The following is a 10,606-nucleotide window of genomic DNA, read 5'->3' on the forward strand; positions in this document are numbered from 1 at the left end:
ATTTGGACGGATTGACCTGCACTCCAACAACTCGTTGAAATCCACTTAACTACAGCACACAAGAGGCATAAACCCACTTAACTACAGCTCATAAGAGGCATAAACCCACTTAACTACAGCACATAAGAAGCAGAAACCCACTTAACTACAGCACATAAGAGACATAAACCCACCTAACTACAGCACATAAAAGGCATAAACCCACTTAACTACAGCACAAAAGAGGCAGGAACGGAGTGTGCTCTTACACAGTTGGATGTGTGATATATTGGCACATGTTTTGATTGTTTCTTGTCACCATCCTTCAACCTGTTCCACGGATTCCAGTTATTCACTGCTTGGTTTGAGTAGTGATATGGTTATGCCAGAAAGGAGGAACAATTAGCTGACATTGTTTGCCTGCAGTGAAGGTCCAATTACCATGATTGGATAGTTGTTTCTCACCTCTGCTGACTTTTCAATCCCCACAGAGAGAAAGAAAACAAACACAGGCCTATATATGAAAGGATTATTTATTTTTTGCTCAGATTTTCTACCTGTCTAATGGGACACCCTTGAGGTTTGTTGCGTTTGACTGGCAGCCTCCGACAAGCTGCTGGATACCTCGCTGGAAGTGACAAACGTGTCGTGCAATTATCAGGAATTTTTTTTTTTTTTTTTTTGATTGAACAGGTTTCACGAGACGCACGTCAGGAGATCACACGACGAGCTGATTATCAAGGTGTGCCTGCCTCCTGTCATGTGTGAAACCTAAGCCACAGACTGGCTGAACCCAAGTGTTCTGCACCAGAGATGTCTGTTTTTATGTTTGACGTGTATTCTGTTCAACGTAGTATTATTCAATTTGACAACCAGTTCAAAACAACTATTTTCTATTCAGATCACTCGTGATGCTGTAATGAACAGTATTCCGTGGCTTCTGAAGCTTTATGACCGGTTTGCATGGAATAATGAGGATTTATATCTGCCCTTTTTGACATAGTGTCCGGAGCCATTACAGTCGAATGACAACCTTCTTTGTCCTAACGTGTCGTTTGTAAAACCACAGAATGATTTCAGAGAATTTATGAGGTGTGAAGACTTCATATATCTGAGCCGTGACACATCACAAAAACGCATTAAGAATCTGTTGACAGAAAACCATTTCCTTTTGGCAAATGTTAATCGTGGGTCAGGCCGGGGATATTTGACAGGGCATGGAAATGACATAAGCTAAGTTTTAGGGGTTGAAAATCAGTTCCCCTTAGCTGTCCTTGCGGGGTCATTTCAGCGTGTGACGGAGAGATGAGAACTCGATCTCACAGTCCATACACCGCTGTTACCAACTTACCTCAGGGCCCCTCGTCACACCGATGGCTCTGGACTACCAGTCGCCCTTCACAGGGATGACGGGGAAATGAAAAAGTGGATGACCTCATGAGCAGAGCCCCGCGATACTCGTCCAGCAACACCTCATGAACCCGGTACCACATCCGAGGCCCTGGCCGTCCTGGCTGGTCGTGGTGTATAGCGGGCGTCCGGTGCTCGGGTCTGCTCTCCTTCCATCTGCCATCTCACAACCATTACATGAGTCATGGCAGGAACACACACTCAGCTCAGCCCTTGTGTGGGTCTGTGTGTGTGAGTGAGAGACAGAGATAGAAAGAGACAGAGAGGTTGTGAGAGAGAATAGAGAGAGAGAGAGAGAGAGAAAGACCAGGTCGGAAATTACAAGAGGGTCTTTTTAGTCACATAAAAGCTGAGGAAGTAGAAAAGTAATTCTGAATCTACTTGAAACTCAGGACAAGATGTAGTGAAAGGGTAGCCTTTGTTCTGGGAGACGGGCCTGAGTAAGTGTTTGAGTACATGGCCGATGGTTTCATCACATTGTATTTGAGAAGCATGCACTTCACACAAGGTATTCAGTCGTTCCCCCTGTGCACGCAGCACACGCAAAGCACACGCAAAGCACACGCAAAGCACACGCAAAGCACACGCAAAGCTCCCCCCTGGAGTCCTTCATATCAAATAAAAAAAGGTAACATTTGTTTCCGGTTGATAAGTCTTAAAAAAAAACGTCTTTTCGGTCATGCAGATGGAGAAACGTGCCGGTTCCAGACTTCATCCATCATCGTGTCAGGTGGTTGTATACGTGCTTCTTTATGAAAGCCTTGTCGGTCTCGTGGTTGCGTTCTGGATGTGTATCTGTGATCGCATCCCCTCTCGTCGTGCTCGCCGACTTGGACAAGGTAATAGAAATAAAACATGCTTCTTGTTTTCTAAGAACATTCAAATGAAAAACGACAAACAACAAACACCACTTTTAACGTCAACCTCCCTCCCACACACTCTCTCACACGCTCACAAGCAGTGAGTCTTCATCACAGCTCAGCTCAAGATATTCATTAGCAGCCAGTCACTCAGTCAGCCACCCCCCAGGATAAACCGGAGGAGTTCACCTCCGCAGCAGAGAGACCGTTCTTGGATCTTGTGAACTCTCCTAAGAGTTCTCTCCTAAGAGAGAAACATCCTAAAACTAACCAACTAACTTAATTGTTAGTTGGGTATTAATTGTGTGTGTGTGACCCCTCCCCCCCACCCCCCAAGAGGTAAGATGCTCCGTGCTGCAGTGAATTGCCTTGAATTACCTTCAGCAGTGTGTATTCACCGTGGCTGAACACAAACACAGACACATACCTCAACCCCCCCTGCCCTATCTCTCTCTCTCTCTCTCTCTCTCTCTCTCACACACACACACACACAAACACACACACACACACACACACACACATACATACACACGCCTCCAACCTACACCCAGGGCTTTGTCTATAATTACTTCGGCAGCTGTGGATCATAATTGACGTGCTGAACATGAATGTTATCAGGCATGGCAGGTTGACCTTTGCATGCTGCTGTTGCTAGATTTTCCACGCGCGAGGCGCAGCGTCCAGAAGTCCGGGCGGGATAGGCAGCATTTCTCCTGGGCAGCTCTGCCTGCTCATCGGTACACCAGGCGCGCTCCCGGATTACCTGCTAATGGGCTATCCCCACGCATAATTAGATTGACATTTCTAGCTAATAGCCCCAGCCTCCGTAATTGCTCGTTGTGGTTAATTCTAATATCCGGGGGTGATAATTTAAATGACCGCGTCGTCGAGTTTCGCGTTCGGTGCGGTATTTATCTGCAGAGTAACATTAAGTCCATGATCTCTATTTAATGTTTTATTGACTGCATTCTACGCCTCGTTTTTTTATGTTCTTCTCAATCAAATTAGTGGCCTTGTATAAATGGGAGCCGGGGAACTGGGAGGTTTTAGAGCGGTTACTCACAGCTATTTAGCATCATTAGCATTCGCATATCAACATCTATCCTCGTCTCCATTGTGTTCTCCCTCATCTTCGCTACAACACACATGGGTCCATTAGCGGTGTGCAACAACTCAGTCAGTTTAATGATGTTCGGTGAATGGTCGTTCTCTCCCTCATTGTCCTCTCTCTGTCTCTTTGGGGGAGGAGGGGAGGAAAGGGAGGACGGTGGAGAAGAGCAGGAGAGAGGAGAGGAGAGGAGGTGGTATAGGAGGAAGGATAGAAGGGAGGACAGAAAGATGGAGAGGAAAAAGGATGGAAGAGAGAAGACGAGGAAAGAGAGGAAGGAGGAAAGGAATAGCGGATGGGAGGGTAGAAAAAAGGAGAACAGGAATGGAGGATTGATAGAAGGGCGGAGAGGAGGAACTATAGAAGGATAAAAGAGAGAAGAGGAGGGAAGAGAGAAGAGGAGGGAAGAGAGAAGAGGAGGAAACGAGGGAGTCAGGGCACTGGCAGGAGAAAGCTCTTGTCCTTTCGGAGTGGAATAATAGCTCATTCCAACACAACATGCAGTCACAGGCAGAGTCCTGAGACTATGTACTTCGCATGACTGGACGCAATGAATGACAAAGACAGGAGAGGGCAGGAGAGGAGGAAAGACAGAAAGGGGAAATATGGAGAAGGAGAAGGAGATGGCAGGAGAAGGGACAGAGAGAAAAGAGAGAGGGAGATATAATGTCAACTCAGAGGCCAGGAGAACAAGAGTCTGGAGGAGTGAGGGATGAGGGATGAGGGAGAGGGAGCGAGACATGAGGAAAACACAAGAAGAAAGAGTGGGAAAAGGAGAAGAGAAGAATTGAGCGAGCAGTCAGACAATCAGTTTATGCTGAGTGATCATGCAACCTCTCACCACTTCTCAGTGCGCTTCAACAGTGCGTTACACCCACACAGACACACACACACACACACATAGGCATCCACATCCACAAAATCCAAAAAATGCTCTCCATTATACAGCACACACCTACAAGCTGAGAAATGAACACATATGTGCTCTCTCTCTCTCTCTCTCTCTCTCTCTCTCTCTCTCTCTCTCTCTCTCTCTTCTCTCTCTCTCTCTCTCTCTCTCTCTCTCTCTCTCTCTCTCTTTCTCTGTCTATCTCCCACCAACCCACTCTCTCTTACACAGACACACACATACACACACACTTTGTTTACTGGCCCTTATACCACACACTCCTTTGCCAATCCTCCTCACACACACACACACACACCCCTCTTCTCCATGCCGGGTGGCCTGCTGAGATCTCCGTCGTCCGTGACTGACAGGGTGACAGGGTTGGAGGGGACCTGGTTATGAGTCATGCCTGGTGGTCTCACAGCTGGGTACCTCCAGCACCACACCTGGGTACCCCTGGCTGCCAGGCCCAGACACACACTCTCTCCCTGGGTCCAGCTGTCTGGGAGATGCCTGGCCCATATTCAAACCTGTCACAGACATGTAAAGGTGATTTCAGAGAGAGGTTGCAAATGATGAATATGGATAGCAGTCATAGAGAGACTGTCAAAGTGAACTCTTTGTGATGTAGGGTGTACAGGGGGATAGGGGGGGGGTGGACACAGGGGGGGGTGGAGGGGGGTGTAGTAGGCAAAGTGAACTCCATATAGAAATATGGGGGACGGGGAAACGGGGGACGGGGGATGGGGGAAGTGAACTCTGTGTAGCATGGGGATGGAGGGAGGACGTGGGCATTGGACAGATGGGGGTGGGGGATCGTGATCTGCAGTCAGATAGTTTCCACGGAGCTAGACCCCCCTGGGAAGGTGGGCTGGAAGAGGGTTTGTGTTCAAATACATACTTTGTGAGGGCAGCTGCAGTACGTACTAAAAGTTAAAAAAGGATGCAGGTACTGTGAACTTGCAGGTAACTGCTGACTACAGACGATCCGACCCTTAGATAACTTCACCTCCCTTTGTACCCTGTGTATGTGTGGGATTGGAGCACACACACACTGAACAGAGTAGAGTGGGTCACCACAGTGAGTTACAGACAAGCCAGTCTTCAGATGCTGCTCATCCAGTTACCTTCAGACACACAGGTACAGCTGGCACACACACACACACACACACAGACACACACAGGTACAGCTGGCACACACACACACACAGACACACACAGGTACAGCTGGCACACACACACACACAGACACACACAGGTACAGCTGGCACACACACACACAGACACACACAGGTACAGCTGGCACACACACACACACACACACACACACACACACACACACACACACACAGGTACAGCTGGCACACACACACACACACAGACACACACAGACACAGCTGGCACACACACACACAGACACACACAGGTACAGCTGGCACACACACACACACACACACAGACACACACAGGTACAGCTGGCACACACACACACAGACACACACAGGTACAGCTGGCACACACACACACACACAGACACACACAGGTACAGCTGGCACACACACACACACAGACACACACAGGTACAGCTGGCACACACACACACAGACACACACAGGTACAGCTGGCACACACACACACACACACACAGACACACACAGGTACAGCTGGCACACACACACACACAGACACACACAGGTACAGCTGGCACACACACACACACACACACAGACACACACAGGTACAGCTGGCACACAAACACTCACCCAGGATGCAGTCACACACCAGACACCCAGACACAGCTCAGTGGAGCAGGGATCAGGCAAGCACCTGTGCCCTGCTAGGAACAAAGCACCAACCTCACCACCCTCTCTCCCTCTCTACCTCCACCCTCTCTCCCTCTCTCCCTCCACCCTCTCTCCCTCTCTACCTCCACCCTCTCTCCCTCTCTCCCTCCACCCTCTCTCCCTCTCTACCTCCACCCTCTCTCCCTCTCTACCTCCACCCTCTCTCCCTCTGTACCTCCAACCTCTCTCCCTCTCTACCTCCACCCTCTCTCCCTCTCTCCCTCCACCCTCTCTCCCTCTCTACCTCCACCCTCTCTCCCTCCTCCCTCCTCCCTCTCTCCCTCTCTACCTCCATCCTATCTCCCTCTCTACCTCCACCCTCTCTCCCTCCTCCCTCCTCCCTCTCTCCCTCTCTACCTCCACCCTCTCTCCCTCTCTACCTCCACCCTCTCTCCCTCCTCCCTCCTCCCTCTCTCCCTCTCTACCTCCACCCTCTCTCCCTCTCTACCTCCACCCTCTCTCCCTCCTCCCTCCTCCCTCTCTCCCTCTCTACCTCCACCCTCTCTCCCTCCTCCCTCCACCCTCTCTCCCTCTCTACCTCCACCCTCTCTCCCTCTCTCCCTCCTCCCTCCTCCCTCTCTACCTGTCTCTATCACCCTCTCTCCTTCTTTCCTCCGATTACTTTGTTGTTTTCAATTTTTGTGCAACACTTGGAGAATAATGTTGTGGCTAGTTAACAAACTGCCAGTAATAAGGGTGGCGACCGTCAAGCCAATAAAGCTTGAGTGAATTTGAATGAGTGCTTGAAGGCGGGCGGTGGAGCATAGCGTTAGCTGCAGGTTCCTGATGGCAGCGTAGCCAGCTTACTGCAGCACGGAGCCTCCTGCCTCCTGGGGGTCACACACACACATGCACGTGCACACACACACACATATGCACGTGCACACACACACACATGCACGTGCACACACACATGCACGTGCACACACATTCCAATGCACACATTGATGCCAGGTGGAAACATTGATAAGATCTCAAATAACGCCAGCAAAACAGCCCCCTGCCCCTTCACCACTGTGTGCCTGTATGTACCAGCTGCCCCTTCTTATCCTTGGTTCAATGCTGTGCTATCAACAGGCACAAATTGTATGCAGCCTTGGATAAAAAAGGAATGACAGAAAACAAATTGTTAAATGTTGTGTGTGTCACTGTGTGGGAGACTGAGTGGGTGACTATTGTTGTGTTTGTGCCCTGTGCGTTCTAGTACCAATGCTGTTTTCATCCATTCATACCAAGATGCGGTTGCCACGGTTTCACCCCTTTGGAGCTCTTCCCGTTGCCACGGCGCCGGCCACGCTGCAGTGCCACTCAAACGCTCCGCTCGACTGGGGGAGCACGCACGTTGGCATGACAACGGCATCAAAGTCCCATTATGGGATGTTACTGTCGGTCCTGGCTGCTTGGCGACTCCGTCTACATTAAACCTGCGTCTGATATCAGCTCACCTAACTACCCTACAGTTCACCATAACTACCCTAACTACTGTACAGCCTACCCTAACTACCTTAACTACCCAACAGCCCACTTTAACGACCCTAACTATCACACAGCCTGTCTCGACAACCCTAACTACCTCACAGTCCACCTTAACAACCCTAACTAGTCCACAGCCCACCTTGACTACCCTAACTACCCCACCATCCACCCTAATTACCTTACTGCCACTACCCCACAGTCCACCTTACCTACCATAACAGAGAGGGGAGGGGAAGAGGGAGGGGGATGGAGAGAGGGACATTAAGTTCACTGTGGTGTTGATCTCAGAGTAGTGTGACTCACTGTTAGCTATGCTTTCCATCCATCTGGCCTGTGAATGTATGTGCGTGACAGGGTGTGTGTGTGGCAGCGTGTGTGTGTGTGTCCTTGTGTGTGTGAGTGTGTGTGTCTATGTGCGTGTGAGAGGTAGAGACACAGAGACAGACCTTCAACAGTAAGGTGGGACAGATTCTCCACACCCACACAGTCTCACTGTCTGGGAGATCATGTGCCTGGCAACTGATCTCTCTCCCTCTCTCTCCACTTCACTCTCTCTCCATCTCTCTCTCTGTCCTTTCGTCTCTTTATCTTTTTTTGTCTCAAAGCACTTGTACCACCCCCCCCCCCCCCACACACACACACATTCATACATAGAATCACACAACTTGCATATTCAGTACTTTCAGGGTCTATTTCATCACAACAAGGATGGATGTTATGTCTCCTCTGAACCCCAGCTCTGCTCCAGGTAACCTCCACTCTGCTGTTTGCTGTGGATCAGGCCAGGGTGCAGCCAGAGATCGCATTCCCCACATGTCCTTCCTCTCTCTTTCTTATCCTCCCCCCTTTTTCACTTTCAATCCTCTTTTTAACTGTCTCCCTCAGTCAGGTCCAGACTCAGGTCCGGTTCTTAGTTGAGACTGAAACTCATATGCATCTCCTCGTAAACATCTGTGCTTTCTATAAAATGTTCAGACTGAACATGTGCAGGAGGGCTGATACCAGATACTCCCTCTGACACCGATGCTTGGAGACGCATCTGATTGGCAGAAGGACACCTCTCAGAGCTGCCCGCTTGCTCTGATAGGCCGGAGGCCTCCTCGGAGATGTTACGCTCTCTCCGATTGGCTTTGAGACCTCTGAGGAGCCCTGCTTGCTCTAATTGGCCGAGGGACACCATAGAGTGGCTGTGCTTGTTCTGATTGGCTGAGAGCCCAGTGTTCCTCTTGTGGTTTTATGGGGAGAAGGGAGCCTCGTGTTTCCACACGCCTCCAGCCCTCCACGCTGTGAAAACAAAAACTATAACATTTGTCCTCTTTATCAATTACGCAATGTAATACAATATTATTATACTTCTGGGGCGTCTCAGATCCCCTGGCCTCTCAGTGACCCCGGGAGGTAGGTGTTTCCTGGGGGGTGGGTCTACATGGTCAAGGTCTGCTGAGGGGTAATGTTGTGAGCTTTTCCCTCCTAAAGTGTTGGGTTAAAGAGGCAATGAGTGACATACGAGCTTGTGACAGGTTTCCATGTCAGGGCTTGGGTTCATACATCCTGGAGGTGTGTGTGTGTGTGTGTGTGTGTGTGTGTGTGCGGGGGAAGGGTACAGGGGAAGGCAGGGGCAGGAACCTCATCCTTCCATCTTCCCCTCGCCGCCTGTCTCCCCACCCTCTCTCTCCTGGGGGAAAGGGCAGGTGGAGGGAGAGGAGAGAGAGGGTGGGGAGACAGTGCGGGATGGGGAAGATGGAAGGATGAGGTCCTTGCCCGACACACACACACACACACACACACACACAAAGACACACACACACACACAAAGACACACACACACACAAAGACACACACACCTGAGGTCTGCAAAGCCCCAATATGACATGCTAATAGCTCAGTGTGTTTAAACAGTGAGTGCTGTACCATGTCAGTGCCTGGGCGCTATCTGGGAGATCTGACAGTTCCAATCCTCAGAGGACAGAAACACGTTGAGCCCTCTGCCCCGGCTCTCCTAACGACGACAGTGACGGGACACAGCTAAGGGAGTGAGGCAGCCATCCAGGATGTTTTTATGATGTGTAATGATGTCGTTTTTTTTCGATGCTTTAATCCAAAGCGACGTCCAGGAGGGTGGGAGGTTTGGGAGCAGCAGCTTTTCCCCATAACCCCCTTGGAGGATTTGAGTGATTTAGGATCGGTGTATCTCTCTCTGATTTAGTGCACGTACGTATGGCTGTTATGTCACTTTAACCTTCTCTCCATACCTGGGGCACCCTGGTGGCTCACCGGGTAGATTGTGTGCCAAATGGGTCCAAGCCCTAACGCAGTGGCCTGGGTTCGATTTCAATTCAGGCACTTTCTGAATCTCTCTCTCTTATATATATCTCTCTTATATATCTTGTCGGCCCTCTAACTGCCTCTGTCAAATAAAACTGAAAAATTCCCAAAAACATATCTTGAAAATGTTGAAAAACCTTGAAAAATCCCAAACCCACTTACGGCAAACGGTGAAGGATAGCTCAGTTGTCGGCGGAACAAATGATTATATGTTTTTCAAATTGCTCTATGTTGGAGAAATTGAAGTGTTTACCTAGATTTACCTGCAGTAGGGTTCACCTAGGTTTGTCTAAAGTGGACTCGAGTGTCTGGTGGAATATTGAGCATACTCAGGACATGGTGACCTGTCCACAATTGTGATTAAACCTCAATTAAAAAAAGTCATAAATTAAAACAATTTGAGGAAAACGACAATGACTGTATCACAAAGGGTTAGGGTTAGGGACTCTAAAAGGTATGACGTGTGCTACCGGCTCTGAGTAGCACAAACAAATGGTAAGTCCTTCAGTTTGACCCAGACCTCTGTAGCTTTCACTTCAATCCACCCACCAGCTCTCAATTTTGGCAACGCACATCCTCTCCTCTCCACTCAACTCTGCCAATTCACTCCAATATTTACCCTTCTGCCTTGTCCAAGGACATTTGGGGCTGGTGTAATGGTGTGCAAGGCCTGGTACTGCCTCTTCACCCCTGATTTATATGGATCTAGGGCTTT

Source organism: Hypomesus transpacificus, chromosome 22, assembly GCF_021917145.1.
Source record: "Hypomesus transpacificus isolate Combined female chromosome 22, fHypTra1, whole genome shotgun sequence".
Classification (NCBI taxonomy): Eukaryota; Metazoa; Chordata; class Actinopteri; order Osmeriformes; family Osmeridae; genus Hypomesus; species Hypomesus transpacificus.